Source organism: Thermobia domestica, chromosome 5 (assembly GCF_964235325.1).
Source record: "Thermobia domestica chromosome 5, izTheDome1.hap1.1, whole genome shotgun sequence".
NCBI lineage: Eukaryota > Metazoa > Arthropoda > Insecta > Zygentoma > Lepismatidae > Thermobia > Thermobia domestica.
Window position 1 is genome coordinate 225,945,763 of NC_137458.1, and position 21,979 is coordinate 225,967,741.

Sequence of the window (21,979 nt, forward strand, 5' to 3'; positions counted from 1 at the left end):
ACAATAAATATGCCTGTAACTTTTTACCAAATGCACGTATCTGAAAACTATTGCTACCATTGTTTTTCTGCTTAAATTCTACCCCAGAATCATGTATCATGGTAAAAAGTGACAGACATATTTATTGTGTATGTTCCCATGTGAACAACTCCCGAATGAAGCAGCTGTCCAACAATTTGTAAAATACAAAAATATAGGAAACACCCTCTATATTTTCCCAATTTGTTCCAAATGTTGTTTAGCAAAGCTACACAATTGTAAGAGATTAGTCTGCAAATTTGGTCTAAATTGGTTTAATAGGGGCGGAGATAGACCAGATAATACGAAAATTTAGAAAAAAAAATCGCTGATAACAAAATCGTTATATTATCTGCTTTTCTTTCGTCCCTCATTGAAATGTATTGCGAAACTATCAAGTACGAGTTACATTTCAACAGCAACAACTTATTTTTGGACAGCTGCTTCATTCGGGAATTGTGCACATGAAAACATACACAATAAATATGCCTGTAACTTTTTACCAAATGCACGTATCTGAAAACTATTGCTACCATTGTTTTTCTGCTTAAATTCTACCCCAGAATCATGTATCATATTGCCCTATTCCTATTTACAAAACTTGACCTGAATTCAAGACGGCGGATTTCAAAATGGCTGCTGTCAAGGTTCACCTTACCGTACGACTTCCCCTTAGGTATAGTATGTACCCACACTGAGAAAAAAAATTGTAGGTGGCATACTTAAAAACGTAGGTTACATTCGTAATTCCTGTAGTTTCTGGACTTAACGTACAACCGTATATAACATCCTGCAGCAAACGTATAGCTGAAAAAGTATGTATTATACGTACTGTCTGCATAAGTGCAATGACGTCATTCGTGTGACGTCATCTGCAGTAACAAGTATATACGGAGGTGATATCTAGCTTTGTGACGTCAGGGTCGTATGTAGCATGTGGGTTAATAATGACGACATACACTGACTATCAGGACGGAGCATGATTTCAAGAAGTATGCAATATACGTTCTGTACGTATGTTTCTTGCGTTCAACCCCGAGACAGCATCTATATTGTACTTGTGCCCCATACGTACGACTAGATACAGTATACGTATTGTACGTATGTATTATACAAATTTTCCTTATGTCGCACACAGCTTGTCCAGATACAGCATACAGAATATCCGTATGCACCATACAGAGTGTATATATGTAGCTTACAGACTGTCTGCATGCAGCATATAGATTATACGTATGTCGCGTACAGGTTGGCCATATGTAATGTATAGATTGGATGTATATAGCTAATAGGTTGTCCATATGAAATATACAGATTTTACCTGTATCGAATACGTATTGCCTTCTTGTAATGTATGGATCGGACATATGCAGGATCTAGAGTGTACGTATAGTGCACCATTATTAAAGTGCTGCAACATACTGCAAAGTGCATGATACATTCTTACTGTAATGTTGTCAAATATTGTTTTACTCTGTATGAAAACAAAAATAGCTTAAAATATGGTTGATCTCCTTTGTGCCAATAATAATAAAATTAACAATACTACACTTTTCAAATCTTAGTTTGGAGCAGTGAAACTGTCCAAAGAAATGTATTTACCTGCAGGGTGTCCTATAAGTTTGGGCTTCCTGCTAATTCGTTGGAAAGCTACTGCAAAGTCAAGTGTTGAAAAGTGACAAACGTTAATTTTAAAATTATGGGCACAAAGCAGGGGCGGATCCAGGACGGACTTCTGGGGGGGGCGGTCGGCGGTAATACTGCTACTTTTAAGAGCTCCAAACTTGTTATGGATGGGTTTATTTATATATAAAATAAGAAAGTTTCCTCTTGTGGGGGGGGGGGCGATCGCCCCGATCGCCCCCCTCTGGATCCGCCCCTGGCACAAAGGAGGTTAACCATATATTAAACTATTTTCGTTTCCATACAGAGTAAATCAATATGTGATATATTACTGTAAGAATTTATCATATGGTTTGCAGTTAGTTAGTTGCAGCACCTCAATAATAATGCAAAATGCACAGCCTTATACAATCCTATATTCAAACTCAAACAAGATTTACGTACAATCATTTATTAAGCTGTTATCATCCATTGCTTGTACGATATAAAGATTATTTTACCTCATTCTTTTCCTTAATAGTATCTTCTACTAAAGTGCAGTTGTTACCACAAGAGGCCTGAATAGAATTTTCCAGAAATAACTTCTCTGTACATTTTAATTAACAGGTATTTTTTTTTAAATGTCGCAATAATTAAAAGTGTGGTGTCAGCCGGAAACGCATTCGCTTACAATATTATTCCTACTCAGTACTCGCCATTAAAAATGAAACACCAAGAAGGAGACTGGGTAGATGCGCCAAAGTTCCCAGGCCGATACCTAATAGTAAGTGCAGAATACTCTTAAACGTTCGCTGTATTCGCTGTGTGACAACGTGGTGACAGCGGAGGCGTTGTGCAGCCATCGACTAAACATATTTATTCTTCCCTGCTATAGACATTCTGCAAATTTGGACTTTCCTGGATGCATCCTTCTTAGTGCAACATTTTAAGGAAAGAGCAATTTAACAGTCTCATACATTGCTTAAAGAAAGAGCAATGATTCTCAGAATTACTCGGAAGATATATATACACAATAATTTAAAACGGTTATTTCAAACTTTGCAATTCAAAGCACGAAAAGAACTATAGATAAAGGAACACTGATTTTAGCCAAATAGTAATTAGTAAACTCAATCACACTCAGTACCATTAGTTGCTTGGTGTTATCCGTAAGTCAGAGATCACGGTATCTCATTTCGTGTAGATTTTTGCATTTGTTTAACGCTAAAAATGTATTTTATCGCTAATTGAACCCAGTACCATATATATACCGACAGGACGTACCTTAGTCACAAGGTGACATGAGTGAAACACTAAACTATTCGATTGACACCTGCGGCCTTGTCAACACTAGAGAAAGTTACAAAGTGATTAAGTAAATACGGAACATAGTTCATACAAAGTATAGCGATGTATGAAGTCTCCGTTTCATACGACTTGGATAAAGGATACATCTGAAATAGCAACAAAGAAATATATAATGATTTCTCTGGATAATTTGGATTAGTCCAGAATTCGAACACACACACGCTGGTAAGTCCAACATTTTTTTTTTTTTTTTTTTTTAACTTCGTTCTTCGGATTCCCAATAAAGTTGACTACTGAAAAGCTGAGTTATAGATTCTGTATTAAAACAACACCTTCGCTAGACATGTTCAGTATACACATTGTCTTACATACAGAACAATACATTAGTTATTAATGCATGTCTGAAATAATAGTGCTTCGTATAGAATTTTACTTCATCCAATCGCAATAGCACAAAGATAAAAAATATTGCTAGGGATAATGTTCTTATTACAGAGAAAAATAATTAAAATGACTTAACATTAACAAATCATTTTCTTTAAACAGAGATAATATTTTATTATAATTTATGGAAGAAAGAAATAATTTGTAGTACAGTATCTTTATTAGGGTTATATATTCGTACAAAATAATGTAAGTACAACTGAGTCTGTCTTCAGAAAGGGCGTACTTTTAGCCACAACCTACACTGCTTCTTTTGACTGTCTTTCAAGCAGAATTCTGGTTTGATGCACGAAATACCTGCAACAAAAATCAGAAAATATTTAAAATGTTATATTCAGTGTGCTTAATTTGGTTGTACTTAACAATACAAAGTATCTTAACATTTTTGAGATTAAATGGACAAAATATGTTCGGTCAGGTATGGACTTTTGGGTTGCACGTAGAAAAACTATGAAGTGTTTATTGATGCTGAACAACAACTCAAAATGTATTACCATTCAAAAGTAAGTGGGTACCTCAATGGTGTTCGGGCTATCATGGGGTACCTAATGTCTGTATTTTTTAGATATATGAAAATATATGTCTCTAAAATGTAAGGAACTGACATCTGTTTACCGAAAACCTCAACTCGGTAAGCCTTATGGATATCGAGATATGGGAAAATAAAGAGCGACACTACAGAACTGTGGAGTTTGCGTACTAGATGGTGCAGTTTCGGAAACGTAATTACGAGGGCTTACAACAACCTCAAAAGTAGTTTCAATTAAATACACTACACACACGCCCTGATGGGGGTTTTCGGGTACCATGATATTCCCAGAACTCTCATTTCTAAATATTCTAAAATATGTCTTAATAACGTTTTAAAGAACGTTAGAGGTGTGTGTTTACCGAAACCGCAAGTCGGTACGCCTAACAGTTACCGAAATATGGTGAAATAAAAAGCGACACCATAGGTACGTGGAGCTTGCATATTAGACAGTACAATTTAGAAAATTAATTAAAATATGACTATCAAGATATTGTCAAATAAAGGGAGGATCCATATAGTTATGGGGTTTTCGTGTTAGGTGGTAAAATTTCCGAAACCGGTCATGTAAAGTTAATAAGCATCAGTAGCAATTTCATCTTAAAATAATTAGATATTTCCATGGAGTTTAAGAACATCATGGGGTCTACCAAGATTAAATTTTAAAAGTTTTGTAAAATATATTTTGACATTTGTAAAGAGTATTAGAAATATGTATTTACCTAAAAGTTCCAGCTAGTACATCTAGCAGCTAGAGAGACACCATACAATAAAAGCGTATTAGATCTTGAAATTTCAGAAAACAATTATTGATCCTAACAAAAGTTAAATAAGATGGTACTTATATGGGTTAAGTGAGAACCTCAGACTCGTCAGTACAATTTCGATCGAAAGATTAATTCAGCTCTAAATTTTCTTTGGACAATTCCAAGCGTTCATCGGGCTCTGAAATAAAGTGAACATTTTTTGTCAATATCTAATATAGCAAGCGAGATATAAGGAATTATGTATTTTATGACGTCGTAAAAATAGAGACCCACATGGATTTGTACTTTTGAGTATTTGCTGTAAGAAGAAGAAATTTCAGAAAACAACCGTATATACCTTAATAGACAATTAAATGGGCGGGGGCACAGTGGCTTAGTGGTAGAGTGCTTACCTCTGGTGTATTGGGTTCTTGGTTCGATCCACGGCCAAGTCAGTTTGTAGTGGACATCGTATTCGTGGGTTTTCTCGGGGTACTCTCCTCCCACCTTTGCATTCCATCAATTCTGTCAACAACATTCACTTGCTTTAATCATAATCTCCCTGAGACTAAAATGCATAATCGTGGGTCGCTACACTGAAATATTTCCTTTTATTTAATTTTAAAATTAAATAGGGAGTTAAGTATGATCGTATCTCTACGGGTTAAGTGAATACTCCAATAGTTTCTGCAAAAAAAAAGATTAGTTAAACACCCTACCACTAAGCTACTGTGTCCCCGCCCATTGAATTGTCTATTAAGGTATATACAGTAGTTTTCTGATTTTTTTTTTCTTATAGGAAAGACCCAAAAGTACAAATATATAAAGATCTCTATTTTTACGCCATAAAATATATAATTCCTTTTATCTTGGTTACTATCTTAGATATTGACAGCGAATTTTCATTCTTTTGTACAGCTCGATGAACCATTGGAATTGCCTGAAGAAAACCTAGGACTGAACTAATCTTTCGATCGAAATTGTACTGAGGTACTGATTTAACCCATAGAAGTACCATCTTATTTAATTTTGTTGCGACCAATAATTGTTTCCGAAATTTCAAGCTTTTATTTCACAGTGTTTCTCCAGATGTTAGATGTACTAGCTGGAAGTTTTGGGTAAATACATATTTCAAATACTGTTTACAAATGTCAGATTATATTTTCAAAAGCTTTTAAAATTTAATTTTGGTAGACTCCATGATGTTCTAACACCCCATGAAGATATCTAATTACTTTAAGATGAAATTGCTACTGGTGTTTATTAACTTTCCATGACCGATTTCGGAAATTTTAGCATCTAACACGAAAACCCCTTAACTGTGTTGGTCCTCCCTTTATTTGACAACATCTTGATAGCCGTTAGTCATATTTTAATTCAATTTCCGAATTGTAGCGTCAAGTATGCAAGCCCCACATACCTATAGTTTATTCCCCCCCCTAAAAAAAATCAGTTCTTTACATTTTAGAGACATGTATTTCCATATATCTAAAATGCAGAAATTAGGTACCGCATTGGAACCCCATTGGAGTACTCACTTACTTTTACATAGCAAGGTAAAAACGCCAGTGGTTCTCACTTTAAGTTTGAAAACATACTATTTTGTCTCTTCTCTGAGCATCGTGACTCTGTCGGAGCTGTACCATAGTTGGAAAGACTCACTGATCCTTCCTATAGTGACCATGTAGTCAGAATTCAAAAAGGAGTAGCCCTTGAAGGAAAAACAATATTTTAAAATCCTTGCACCAGTAGTCGTCACCTTAAAATCAAAATGTTCCAGTAGTAGTCAGGATTTTCTACCAGTGTTCATCACTCAAATAACTTGACAATTTATTCAAAAACGCACTGTGTATCAGTTTAGGGTTGAGAATACAATATAAAGTAGTAAGCTTAATAACTTTGCATCACTTTTAGCACTCAAGAAAGAAAATAAAAACGTTTTTACATACTTTTTAAAGCAATTTCAGAAAGAAAAATGTTTACTGAATTCAAAAGTTAACTGTATATCACTTCCACGTTAAGAGTACAATATTAAATACTATGTTTAATAACTATACGTCACTTTAAACTCTCGAGAATGAACATAAACAATTGTACATACATTTTAAAAACAATCTGAGAAACAAAATAAGTTAACTGAATTCAAACTTTAATTATACATCACCTTAAGCTTAAGAATACACTATAAAATGCTGAGATTAATAAAAAATGAAATCTTTAAGTTTAACGTCCCACGGTTATGCCGGTTAGGATAAGGAGACGGTGATAATGAGAAATGAGTGAAATGGTGGAATGAACAAAGTGGGAGGAAACGGGAGAACCCCGAGAAAACCCACGAGCAAGGTGTTTGTCCACCACAAAGTCCACACGGCGCGAGTTGGGATCGAACCAGGGACCCCAAGCACCGGAGGTGAACGCTCTACCACTGAGCCACCGCCCCCCTGAGATTAATAACAATGCATTACTGAAGAATGAAAACAAAAATGTTTTAGCTACCTATATTGTATTTACATGTTATTTCTCATTAACATTTTTTTTTTTTTTTGATAACTCATGATCAAGTCTAGGGATGCGCAAGAGAAAAGATTTGAGGTTGTCTCCTCTCGAAAAGGTGCCGCGAAAGTTGTCTCGTCTCGAAAACTGGATCCGTTTCTATTGGAAAAGCTCTATCTTGCCTCGAATTTCGTAACAAAAATTGTCTCGTCTTGTCTCGTGCGCATCCCTAATCAGGTCCATAGCCAAAAACTTCATTTCGGAGGGTGCTCGATAGGGCTTTGGGATATCCGAATTTAGATATAGATAATCGATGTCGACAAACTATCGAAACTTGTTCGAAATATCGAAAAATACAGCAATATCGAAATGTAAACAATATCAAAAATCGAAAATATAGAAATATGAAAGAGATCAAAAATATGGATATATCGAACAAAAATGGATATATGATCTTGGAATACGATTTGGTGGAATAATGAGGGAGAAAAATAATCATTGATTAAATATTAAATTGAAAAGAAATAAGAGCCTGACGCTCAAATACTTATCTATCCGGCACCCATCTTGATCCCCATAAAATATCATGAAGTGCTTCATTGATTCTAAACCCAATAATAGTAATTTAACAATAAACACAATATATAATTTACTACGCACCTTGAAATGTAGAAATTAATGATTGTAATCCCCAGCTTTCCAATAGACCTTTGATTTCTCCAAATGAAGATTCGGATATCTTGTTTCTTCTCAAGCAATAATGGGTTACAATAATCAGTTGCAGTCCAAAGCCAAGTCACTAAGTTAAGCATAAAAATAAAAGAATTCATTAGTTAGATGCATACAAAATCCTACGCATGTAAATCCGAATCTACTTGTATTAAATTGTAAATTTAAACAAACTAAATTATACTACAGTTATAGTGACATCAAACATACATTAAATAAGGTATACAGGGTGTCTCAAAAGTCCCCTGACATAGGGTAACTCTGTTATTATCAGAGTTACAACAGAATGTAGGAGGGAAAAGCATATCCAATTATGATGTTTTCAATCTAAAGTGAAGGAATTTTTAAAATCGGATGACCCGTTTGCGCTGTACACTCTCTATGCGCCCAATGTGAAATGAAAATGCAACGTTGCCATTTACCTGGACCCACAACAGAAGTGAGTGAAGTTACTGTCTTTTACGCTAACATGTCGATGGCCAGCCCCCGTTTCAAACAGTAACTTCATTCACTTATGTCGTGGGTCCAGGTAAATGACAACGTTGCATTTTCATTTAAAATTGGGTGCATAAAGAGTATACAGCACATTCATCTTGTCCGATTTTTTAAAAAAGTGTTCACTTTAGATTGAAAACGTCATATTTCGAGATGTTTTTCCTCTTACATTTTGTCGTAACTCTGATAATAACAGAGTTACCCTATGTCAGGGAACGTTTGAGACATCCTGTATACATCATAAGAGGTTCCTTTCTTAATTCTACACGGATGTGGTTTCATTGAATGTGAGGTGGGTGATACACATTAGGCCTTTTGGGAGTACGTCACACGGACGACCGTAATTTTGTGTTCAAAATTTTTATGAACTGGTGGGATATGTGATACATATGGCCACGGGCTAGAATTTTCTCAGTATGTCAAATATGCAATCAGATTTCATGCAGCTTAATTTGGTGAAAAGCTATTGCCAATTGAACGTTACATTTACCTCTTTCTTGCAGATGTTGAACCATGCCGTTAGCACGTGAGGAATGGATCGAAATAATCAAACTGTGGGGCGGGAGGAGTATATGTGCAGTGGTTGCCGATTGCAGAGTCATCCACAATGTGACTCTGTGTCACATGTTTCAGTGTCACAGTAATTAACTAAATTTGAGAAGACGGGCACATTCGTAAACATACATCGTAGCGGTTCAAACTCGCGGGACCTTGTTCCTTCCCCATTTTGAACCGGTACATGAAAATGCCATTTACTCCATGTTTGCCTGCGCCGATTTTGAAAATTCCTTCACTAATCGATTTCTCCCGTTGAGTACTACAAGAACCAGTTAAAATCTCGCGGGCCCTTTATTCTTCCCCATTTTGAACCGGTACATGAAAGTCGATTTTTTTTCATGCTTGCCTGCGCCGATTTTGAAAATTCCTTCACTAGTCGATTTCTCTCGACGAGTACTACAAGAATCAGTTAAAATCTCGCGGTCCTTTTTTCTTCCCATTTTGAACCGGTACCTGAAAATGCGATTTTCTTCATGTTTGCCTGTGCCGATTTTGAAAATTCTTTCAGTAATCTATTTCTGTCTTCGAGTACTACAAGAATCAGTTAAAATCTCGCGGGCCCTTTTTTCTTCCCCATTTTGAACCGGTACATGAAAATGCGATTTTCTTCATGCTTGCCTGCGCCGATTTTGAACATTCCTTCACTAATCGATTTCTCTCGTCGAGTACTACAAGAATCAGTTAAAATCTCGCGGTCCTTTTTTCTTCCCATTTTGAACCGGTACATGAAAATGCAATTTTCTTCATGCTTGCCTGCGCCGATTTTGAAAATTCCTTCACTAGTCGATTTCTCTCGACGAGTACTACAAGAATCAGTTAAAATCTCGCGGGCCCTTTTTTCTTCCCATTTTGAACCGGTACCTGAAAATGCGATTTTCTTCATGTTTGCCTGTGCCGATTTTGAAAATTCTTTCAGTAATCTATTTCTGTCGTCGAGTACTACAAGAATCAGTTAAAATCTCGCGGGCCCTTTTTTCTTCCCCATTTTGAACCGGTACATGAAAGTGCGATTTTTTTTCATGCTTGCCTGCGCCGATTTTGAACATTCCTTCACTAATCGATTTCTCTCGTCGAGTACTACAAGAATCAGTTAAAATCTCGCGGTCCTTTTTTCTTCTCATTTTGAACCGGTACCTGAAAATGCGATTTTCTTCATGTTTGCCTGTGCCGATTTTGAAAATTCTTTCAGTAATCTATTTCTGTCGTCGAGTACTACAAGAATCAGTTAAAATCTCGCGGGCCCTTTTTTCTTCCCCAAGCCAATATTTTTTTGTATATTTTGAATGTATTCAAGTATGGAACAAAAGTATTATATAATTCCCTTAGTAGGCTTCTCAACTTAATATTTTTCAACTTAAATTTTATTTATTTTAATTATTTATTTTCTTGTGACTCAATATTTAATTGCAATCGTTCATTGGGGAGAAGGGTGGCCATTCTCAAATATATAAATATAGTATTCTTAAAATTTATGTGTTGTCGTACTATTAGTTTCTTCCACTAGACCTGGAAATTGCAAAATTAATACCTGGAAAACCTGCAAAATTCAGGGAAATTGAGTTCCATATTTATGTATGAACACTGCTATTTACAATTTTTTTTTTTTTTTTTCGAATAGGGAGAACTGTACGAAAGGGTGGTTTGAGAATAGTATAACAGTAGGTTTCTGGGAGTGTTGTTCGAAATGAAATCTTTAAGTTTTACGTCCCACTATTATGCTGGCTAGGCTCAAGATGACGGGGTGTTGTTCGGTGGGGGTCAATGTTGCCAATTTTGGGTAAAGTCGCTAAATAAGGGGAATTCGACCTCAACGATAGCGCAGGGTGACCATAAAATTTTCAGTTAAAAACGGGACAGGTTCTTGCAACACTAGACTTTTAGATCTACCTTTGTTCTTATCAGTGCCTTGATATCAGAGTTCCCCCTCTCTCTCTTCGTTACAGAGCGGGTACTTATGAAAAAGGAAAGACACGTTGAAGTTTGTTTAACACACAACCAACTGCTAAAACCTCTGCTGCCTTTCGAGCAGTACTGCGAACTATAGAGTATTTTTAATATAGGGATTTTCAGTTCAATTTTTGCCGCTTTGTTATTATTAATACTTTTAAAAGGAGTAAAGGTACTGGGTTTGTTATTTACTTCTTTCATTTACATAAAACGGGACGAATACTACTTTTTTCCATCTACTGACGGGACGGCCGCGACACGCCCCTAAAACGGGACTGTCCCGGTCAAAACGGGACGTATGGTCGCCCTACGATAACGACAAAAAAAAAAAAAAAAAATTCCGATTGGAGACTTTTTTGGGTGATTTTTAAATAACGATTTACCTACTTACACATTTAGCGACTTTTTGCTGCAAACAAAATGTTCATCTGTAGAGAAGCATTATTAGTTCAAAACAGTTTTTACGTTATTTTTTTCTGTTTGTTTGTTTTAATCAGCGCAAGTGATGAAGAGTTTGGAAATACAGCGTACTCACTACTCCACAATCCTGCATTGTTATGTTACCCTTGCCCTCTAACGAAGAATAACTACAAACTTGATGTCCTTTAGTTCGCAGAGTTTCCGTTGAGAGACACACGTAATACATCATTACCGATAGCAACAAGATTAGCTATAGATGCGTGAAAAAAGGCGAAGAAGGTGTTTGTTATATTTGTCCTCTGGGGTCTTTTAATTATTCTGCATTTTTTCTTTTACAAAAAATTGCTTAACGTAAGTACTGTAGTGTTAATTATTTCGGAACTATTTTGACCACAACATGAACAAAAGTACCCGAAACAACCTGAAATGATCCCTGAATTAAAGGATTGGTTGCTCCCTGTTTACAAAGATGTGAATAGAACCAGCGGCGCAAATCTGTCTTCAACATTGGGGGGGGGGGAGGGTAAGACCGTTACCATACTTTTTTTGGCGATGTCCAAAATACTTATGAAGTTGAAAAACAATGTTGTGGAGGATCAGAGTTGTCTTTAGCGTTAGGAGGCTGCAGATTTGAAGCTTATTCTGGGGGACATCTCACGTTCCTTTGCAGCAATCGGACAAAAATCATCAAATTTCTCCCAAAAAACACATTTCAAATCGGATTATTTGGGAGAAGTCCCCCTCAGTTCCAAGATTGGAGGGGACATGTATCCGTCATCCCCCCCCCCCCCCGGGATTTGCGCCAGTGAGTAGAACATATTGTTTAGTTTACATCTACAACTTTTACAATGCTTATAGACAATGAATTTCTCGATTATTTCTTATAGCGACTTTTCACCCAAAATTGGAGTCGTCACCTCTCGTTTCGCAAACTTATTGCCAACATTTTAGAAACTGGTTGCGGGGAGAGCTACAATGGATGATTCAAGTTATTTCGTCGCTTCCGCTGTGAACCTAAGTACAAGATTCCAAAAGTCACATTTTTTTGGTTCCAAACAATATGTCTGCTGGGTGAAAGCATAGACTGGAATGTGTTGCCTTTCCTACCTTAACTTTAATCCCATAGTAGCTCCTTTCCCAAAGTTAAAAAAATGCAATTCTTCCTTTCTTAATAGTACTTATGACCATGGGCGGCGATTAGGGGTGGCAAAGGGGGGCAGTTGCCCCCCCACTTTTCTCAAATGACCTATTAATGTATATAGTTTCAACCAGGGAAGTTTGTATATTAACATTGATATACAAATATTCAGATCATGTCTTGCCCCCCCACTTTTAACGTCCAATCGCCGCCACTGCTTATGACCCAAAGTATTACGTAAGCATTGTATGTTACTTATGTAGCTCACAGAGCCGCAGCTATGGGCAAGCAAGCAAAGCACGTGTCCCGGGCGCGTGGTTGGAGGGGCGCCTAAAAGAGAGGTTATATATTAGTACTTTTCCTGGCGGTATTTAATACTTTTCATCAGAGTGCGAAATCATGAAATCAAAGTGAGAGGAAAAAATGAAATGAAATCTTTGAGTTTTACGTCCCACGGTTATGCCGGTTAGGCTAAAGGAGACGGTGATTATGAGAAATGAATGAAATGGTGGAATGAAGTAAGTGGGAGGAAATGGGAGAACCCCGAGAAAACCCACGCACACGGTGTTTGTCCACCACAAGGTTCACTTGGCGGGGCTAGGATCGAATCCGTGACCCCAAGCACCAGAGGTGAACGCTCTACCACTGAGCCACCGCGGCCCTAAAAGTGAGAGGAGACTGGAGGAGTGAAGAGAGAGAGAGAGACAGAGAGAGAGAGAGAGAGAAGAAAACGCTCGCACTTTTACACTTCAAAGTAAATTAAGTCATTTATTTTTTCTGTCCCCCTCCCCTAAGTTCTACTGTCAAAGTAAATAGCTAAAAACACTCCCAGGCCAGAAGCGCATCTACGTTGGAAATTTGATCGAGATCGGTCGGTCGGTGCAAGAGATTAAGAAAAAATGAAATGAAACCTTTGAGTTTTACGTCCCACAGTTATGCCAGTTAGGCTAAGGGAGACGCTGATGATGAGCAATGAATTAAATGGTGGAATGAAGTAAGTGGGAGGAAATGGGAGAACCCCGAGAAAACCCACGCACACGGTGTTTGTCCACCACAAGGTTCACTTGGCGGGGCTAGGATCGAATCCGGGACCCCAAGCACCAGAGGTGAACGCTCTACCACTGAGCCACCGCGGCCCCCGGCCGGGAATCGAACCCGGGTGTCCCACGCCAAAGGCGTGTTCATTAACCACTTAGCCACGAAAGAGCTCATCTGTGAGGCAGTGTAAACCCCCCAAAAAAGAAAGAAAATAAACGCACACTGGATGTTTGCGCAACTGAGGATCAAAACATTCTCAATGGAGTATGAGAAATAGTAAACGTCAATCAATGTGTTCTTTTGCTTATTCATTACTTCGTTAATACTTAATTCCTTCTAGAAATAGTGAAACAATACTATGAAGAAACACTAATTAAACTAATAACAATTACGTTGTATTTCTTACCATACCGTTTTTACCACCCATAGAATTTCAATCTAGCACTATACTGCATTATCACGCCGTAACGAAAGCTGAAATTCAAAGACATGGCACTCGTTAACTGTTGAAGCTGTGTTGTAGCTACCTGTATATCACGCGGCCTTCGTTGGTACTCCTCAACATAAATACGTCACAGCCCAAAGCCAGGAAACATCACAAACAGAAGACAGGGGCACAAGCAGTGCCTGACACTTCACGAACTCAAACCCACCAAGACTCAACTCAACATGACCTTCAATTACGTTCTAGAAACCAAACCAGTGCTAAGGCACAAACTCACCAACTTCCTATATGAAAACACAAGAAAAAAATCTAACGTTTTGGTTCCAAAGTGATGACAACAATAATACTAAAAAGGTTTTAATTTTCAGTAACCCAAACATTAATTAACTAGGGAACATAACAAAGCAAAAATATATAAATAAAAATAAATTAAATTAAAAAATAAAAACCTGACAAGTAAGCTCTCCCTGACTACTTTTTTTTTTAAATTTCATTGAGGCTGTAAAATATGTCAATATCTTCGTTATATATATATATATATATATATATATATATATATATATATATATATATATATATATATATATATCATTGTAAACAAGTTCTTTAAACAAAAGAAAGCTCTGAGAGCGCTTACCTCTGACGCGGTAGGTCCCTGGTTCGATTCCTGCTCCCGACAAATAGGCTTTTGGTGAACACTGTAGTTGTGGTTATTCTTAAGACTTTCCAGTTTCCTTACATTTTCTTGATTCCACCATTATCATGTATCTCATCGTCACCTTCTCTCTTACATTGATGTACAATCATGGGGCGTTAAACTAAAAGAAAAAAAAATCTTGCAAATATCCTAGTAAAAATGAGTTTTCTAAACTACACTAGTGGCCCCGCGTAGCGTATTCGCTAACGCTCTCGCCTTCGGTGCGAACGGTCCCGGGTTCGATCCCGGTGGGGGAACTCGGTCGAAAAAGTATCAAAAGATTTTAAGTCCAGCCATCCTGAATGAGGTTTCCTTCGCTTTTCCTCATTCACAGCAGGCAAATGCCGGAGTGGTACCTAACATATAGGTCCCAAGCCGTTTTCTCCCTTCCGAAATCCAAAAATGAAAATGAAATCTTTGAGTTTTACGTCCCACGGTTATGCTAAAGGAGACGGTGATGATGAGTAATGTATGAAATGGTGGAATGAAGAAAGTGGGAGGAAACGGGAGAACCCCGAGAAAACCCACGCACACGGTGTTTGTCCACCACAAAGTTCACTTGGCGGGAGCTGGGATCGAACCCGGGACCCCAAGCACCAGAGGTAAACGCTCTACCACTGAGCCACCGCGGCCCCATTTTTCCCCAATCCATTCTTCCCTTCCTTTCCCCGGATAGTGTGATCACCGAGGGAAGTCATCCCTCATATGCGACGGGCTACAAGGCCATTGATGCCGAAAGCCCAGAAATCTAAATCCTAAATCTTCACTACACAAGGGAATTTTCGCGCTGAAAACGGTTTATTAGCAATTATGTTAAGCAGCCCTGTAGTAAATCTGCACCAAGTAATAAATCGTCACATATAAAACGGAATGAATAAACACATAACATTCATTTTGCTACCTTGAAATGTAAAATGTTTCAAAACATTAATATTCAAAGATTTCTCAAAATTCAGATTCACCCATTCCATTGTCCTCAATCATTAACGAGTTTTACAATAGTAAGAATTGTATTCGTAAACTACATTACTTACTTAGTACTATATTAAAGCAAGTTACACTAAAAGAATATATAATTAATGGAATATTTAACTAAAGTAATAGTTAACTAGTGTACTTACCCAAGCATTTTTCTCTTCTTTTCCGTTTGTAAACAACCTCGTTTCGCAAGCAAAAGACGGTAGTTCAATGACGTCAGCCATGGCAAAAGAAAGAGGTGTCTATAGGCGGCCTGGATCTCACACACAGATGGACGTATATAACATATAGCTGAAGTATTTAACATACGTATATGTATGTAAAATACAGAAGATTGTTAGAAGTCAGACATCCTGCAGCGACATGATGTAATATCTAAGCGGGTAAAAGGCAGTACCTGTGTAGCATATGGATAAAGTACGCTCCGTACAGATTTCCTTAGTAAACATAACGAATCCTTGTATTTGTACAATATACCGCTGTCCGGATAATGGATTTTTCTCAGTGCACATTGTTGTTATTGACTTTTTGTTATTAACAGGCCGTTTACAAAGGGTGGTACTGAACGTATTGTGCAATTATCGACATGGATACGCGACATTTCAATCTGCCATTTTGGTTAATTCCACTTCGAAAACGCAGCTGTTTTTTTGTGTATGGTCTTTTTGTGGGACTTCCTTCCTCTGAGTGAAATTTTACGGTAGGTTTCGATATGAGCTCATTCATACTGCTCTTGTCAGAATTTAGTCCAATTATTGCACATTCTGATACCAGCAACAAAACGTTTTGTACCATTCAAATAAGCAACAAGGGGTCATTTCAAAATTTGGTCACTTCGATCATCTGTAGTGCGACATCTTCAAGTTCGAATTTTAATTAGCTAAAACTTTGTCCAATTCTTGTACATTTTGTACCACTAAGTAAAAATTTTGTACAATTCAATTAAACCAGGGACGGTCATTTTAAAATTTGGCAAATTCGATCATCTTTAGTGAGACATCTTCAAATTCGAATTGTAACTAGCTTGGGGGGTAGAAAAATATTTAAAAAAATGGACAAAATTCTAAGCTAGTTAAAATTCGAATTTGAAGCTGTTACACTACTGTAGATCAAAGTGGCTAAAAGTTTGAAATGACCCTCCCTCGTTTACTTAAATGGTAAAAAAAAATTCTCCGTTTGACAAAAAAGTACAAAAGTTGGCCAAAAACTAAGCTTGATAAAATTCGAATTTGAAGATGTGGTACTAGAGATGATCGATGTGGCTAAAATTTCAAATGCCCTCCCTCGTTTATTTATATGATACAATATTTCTCTTGGTGGTACACAAATGTACAAGAATCGGACAAAATTATGACTTAGTTAAAATTTAAATTTCAAGATTGCCGCATTACAGGTGATCGAATTGCCCAAATTTTAAAATGACATTCACTCATTTATTTAAATGGCACATTTTTTTCTTGGTAGTAAAAAAAACGTCCGAAGATCTGAGCTAGTGAAAATTTGAAGCCTTCCTCTGTTAATTTGAATGATACAAATTTTTTCTCGCTGGTACAAGAATGTACAAAAATTGTCCAAAATTTTGAGCTAGTTAAAATTCGAATTTTAAGTTTCGTATTTAAGGTGATTGAAGTTATCAAATGTTCAAATGGCCCTCCCCCGTTTACTTGAATGGTACAAATTTCTTTCTTCGTGGGACAAAAATGGAAAAAAATGGACAAAATTCTAAGCTAATTAATTCTAATATGAAGATGTCGCACTACAGATGATCGAAGGGGTCCAAATTTTGAATTGGCACTCCCTAGTTTATTTGAATGGTACAATATTTTTCTTCAGTGGACAAAAATGGACGAAAATTGGACAAAATTCTGAGGTAGTAAAATTTCGAATATGAAGATGTCACATTACAGGTGATAGAAGTTGCCAAATTTTGAAACGGTTATACCTCGATAACTTGAATGGTACAAAAATTTTTCTTGGGTGGACAAAAATTGACAAAAAATGGTACAAAACACGAACACAACGATGTGAAGAAAACGAACTCGAAACTCGATAGTGGCGGAGCAGTGGGTCAGTTTCGTCACGCCTTGAATGCCCATTTTGACCCACTTGCGGTGACGCACAAAACGGTACAAAATAGGCACTAAACGATGTGAAAGAAACTACCTCGAAATTCGATAGTGGCGGAACAGTGGCCCATTTTTGATCCACTTTGAAGGGTCATTTTGACCCATTTTCGGTGACGCACAAAACGTCGAAATAGACGCCAAAAAAGGCACTAAACGACATGAAATTAACGACCTCGAAATTCGATAGTGAGGGAACAGTGAATCATTTTCGCCCCAGTTTGGAGGCCCATTGTGACCCACTTCTGTTGACGCACAAAACGTGGAAATAGGAGCACAAAACGCCACAAAACAGGCACTAAACGATGCGAAAGAAACGACTTCGAAATTCGATAGTGGCGGAACAGTGGGTCATTGTAGTCCCACTTGGAGTCCCATTTTCACCCACTTCCGGTGACGCGCAAAACCTGAAAATAGGCGCACAAAATGGCACAAAACATGTACTAAATGATGCGAAAGAAATGATCTCGAAATTCGATAATGGCGGAACAGTGGGTCATTTTCGTCCCACCTTGGAGGTCCATTTTGATCCACCCAGTGACGCAAAAAAAAAAAAAGAAAACAACATGGAAATAGGCGCACAAAACGGCAAAAGACACGCACAAAACGATGTGAAGGAAACGACCTCGAAATTTGTTAGTAGTGGAGCAACATTAACTTGTTCCGCCATATTTGGAGCCAATTATGACCCACTTCCGGTGACGAACAAAACGTGGAAATAGGCGCACAAAACGGCACAAAACAGACACTAAACAATGCGAAAGAAACAACATCGAAATTCGATACTGGAGGAACAGCGGGTCATTTTCGTCCCACTGTTGAAGCTCATTTTGATCCACTTCCAGTGACGCACAAAACGTGGAAATAGGCACAAAACACACACAAAACGATGTGAACGAAACAACCTCGAAATTCGTTGTTGGTTGTGAAACAAGTTAATGACACCTTAAGTATTATACAGCAGCTTACCTTCAGTTTTCATTCCATTTGTTTCACAACCATTCATTAGAAAAATAGAATAAATCTATTTTCATTTGTAGGGGAGGTCAGGGAGGAGGCGTTTGCATTTTGTGCAAAAGTGCGTGAGTTGAGATCCGACCTTACTCTGGCTAAATAGACAAACTATTGTAATCTGCATAAATATTAATCATAGATTTGAGAATTCAAATATGTCAGATATAGAGTAAAAGTCTGCTGTCAACATCATTCAAGTTGATTTGTCTTACTCTCATGCTATCTTCGTCAATTTTTCGTCCAGGTATAATTTCCGGGAGCCGAGCCTCCCAATGATGATTGGCCGCTTTTCTTCTGCTTCCTGAGAAAATATAAATTAAACTGCGATTACATGCTACTCTTGTGGCGAGCACGTCGTTGTGTTGCGTCATCAATCGGCAAAATATTTATCATTGTATTTTCCGTTGTCCATTTTGAGGATAGAAAGTGTTCTTGGTTTGATGATAATCTTATTATTAATTTATATCTTATTATTATTTTATAGGTCTGACTAAGGAAGGTTGCGGGGTGTTACTCTGACTTCATATTGATATTATGCACAATCGACTCTTTTTTTTACATATAGAACAGTTTCCCAAACGGATAAATTCTATTTCGGAAGTGTGTTTAAATTACGAGCTTTAAAAGTTAAAAATTGAAGACATATTGCAGAAAGTTTGAAGTAAACATTTCTTGAGATAGACGCTTGATTTTTGTATTGAGGTGTTTCCGTGGGTGCACAGCACAGTGGTGAGACCAAACCATATACAGTTTGCAGGATAAGGGCACTTATTGGGGAGGGAGTGAAGAGTAATGGCGTCTTACAACTTACAAATTTCTTTCTGTATGGCACCAGGACTATAAGCTAATAAATTTATTTGCTACTCCTATTCGACTGTACTGTCATTCAAATGTCACTTTCCTGTGTGACCATCTTCAACTTGAATAACGACATTTGTCTCCGAAACGCTTTACTAGGCGTGCGAAATTCAATGAAGAACGTCGTGTTATGCATAATTAATCTTGCGATAATCTATATTGTGATATTCTTGCCTTCTGTAGGTAGGAGTGAGATATTTTCTCAAAAGGCTTTGTCACCAATGTGTTGTTTTGCCCTGATCAGCTGTTCAGCAAAAAATTTGCAATTTGCGTACTACAATAGAGTATCATATGTGGAAAACAAAAATCAGCTTATTGTTAAAATAAAATTAAACCAAATAAATTATTCACTATAGGCTGGCACTGACAGTGAATACGAATATCAGTTTACACTAACGTCATTTCATTTGTAGTTAATTGTGCGGAACAGATTGGGCAGCGCCAGAGCGGCCGACCGCGGAACTATCCTGAGCGGTACTCCAAATCTTGTCACCTATGCTTATGCATTGCTAAAGAAGGTGTTTCAATACATCATCGCTTGCCATTTTTTCAACGAATTCAAATGCCAGTTATGGGAAAATGTTGGTCAAACTCCAGAGAATATTTGAAGATATTCGGCGACAAAATAGACGGAAAAATTAAACAAGTGATTAGCGGTAATGTGTCCTCAAAACTGTGAACAAAGTGGCTCTAATTTTGGAGAAACCTGTGTTTGCATACAACGTCGCTAGCCGATTGTTTGTTTTTTGGCCACGTTTATCTTCGAACATCTTAAAATATTCCCTGAAGTTTGGCCACTATTTTCCGACAATTGCCATTAAAATCCGCTGGAAAAACTTTTTAAAAAGTGCTAGCGATGAAATATTGAAACATCGTCTTCCACAATGCATAAGCAGAGGCTGACTGGTTTCGAAGTCCCATTGAAGTTAGTTCCGATTAGGAGACAAATGTCATTGTTCAATTTGAAGGTGGCCTCACAGGAAAGTGACATTTGAATGACAATGCAGTCGAATAGGGATGGCAAATACATTTTATCAGTCTATCGACCCGGTGTGCCAAACAGAAGGCAATTAATAGAAGAAGGGTAATAGCAGATTCTAAGATGCTATTAAACTTCACCTCCTTCCTAATAGGTGTCCTTATTTTGCAAAATGCCCACATTTTGACCTTACCACTGTACTTGGCATTCAAGAAAACCCCCCAATACCAAAAATGAAGCATCTATGTCAAAAAATAGTTACTTCAAGGTTTTTGCAAAATTTGTCCAATTTTGAAATTTTAACGCTCTTAATTCAAACACGCTTGTGATCGAGGATTTATTCGTTTGCGTAATTGTTATATATGTAAAAAAACGAGTTGATTGAGCATAGTATCGGTATGAAGTCAGAGTAACATCCCGCGACCTTTCCTAGTTAGATTATTATTTACATAAGTCTAGATTAATGTTTTTCTTTAAGAATGCTCTCAAATTATTTAATTCCGATTCTTTTAGTTTTTTTTTACTGGTATTTTCTAGTCTTTCTTGTTTGAGTTGGGCATGCCACGTTGCTTGGTATAGTTTTCGTGCTTTCTATTTTTTTAGTTTTTAAATTTATGTAATTTCCTATTCCAAAATATTTTATTTTCATATATCTGGCATATTGTATTTTTACTTTTTTTAATCTTTTGGTGGCATTTAGTATTTTGTTTTCTATTTTTACTAACAGTTCATTCAGTTTGTTATCGTTTGTATTTGGCAAATTTATGGTTTTCTATTTTTTTTTTATTTTATTCTTTTGGTATTGTAGATTAATTTATTATCTTATGCATTTATTCTTTCATTCGTATTTATGTAATAAGAATATATACAATATATTTTGTTATGCAGGATGACCACAAAGTCCCTTCACCCCTTGATAAATGCAAATGTAAGGTTTTCCATTGTTCCAGATTGTGTGAACGATGGCTGATACTTCCAGTCACAGTATTGAAGAACGTGTTATTGGAAGTTGTTGGGTACATGATAATGTACCTGTGATAATGCGCTATGTGAGTTCGTATCGTTGCAGAAAACCGTTACGATGCCACTGCCGAAGTGACAGAAGCTGTGAAACAAGCTTTCATTCAAGTTACACCTGCAAAACTTCGCAAAATGTCGCACAGACCCTGGCGACGTAATATAATTGGTCATGAGAATGACAGTCGACAGACTGATCCTTTGGACACTTAATGTTTCCTATCTCAATAAAACTTCTCCAAAGCATCGCTGTTCATGTCATTCAGTTCTTTCCGCTTCGATATTTAGAGGTTTACTTAACTTATTTTCAGGGGTAACGAGACTTTGTGCCCACTCTGGGTTGTAGAGTATGAAGCTTATGAGATACATGTAAACCTTGTATAAATATTTCCATGGTGACGAA

General features: G+C 37.1%; 1 long non-coding RNA gene across 1 annotated transcript; it reads right to left on the reverse strand.

The window, feature by feature from the left end:
* Nucleotides 1–3,522: 3,522 nt before the first annotated feature.
* Nucleotides 3,523–14,205, reverse strand: LOC145684780 (uncharacterized). Its single transcript, XR_014131394.1, has 3 exons — nucleotides 13,993–14,205; nucleotides 7,801–7,939; nucleotides 3,523–3,669 (listed from the first exon to the last, which is right to left on the reverse strand). It is a non-coding gene; the product is annotated as an uncharacterized LOC145684780 (long non-coding RNA).
* Between the last annotated feature and the right edge of the window lie 7,774 nt (nucleotides 14,206–21,979).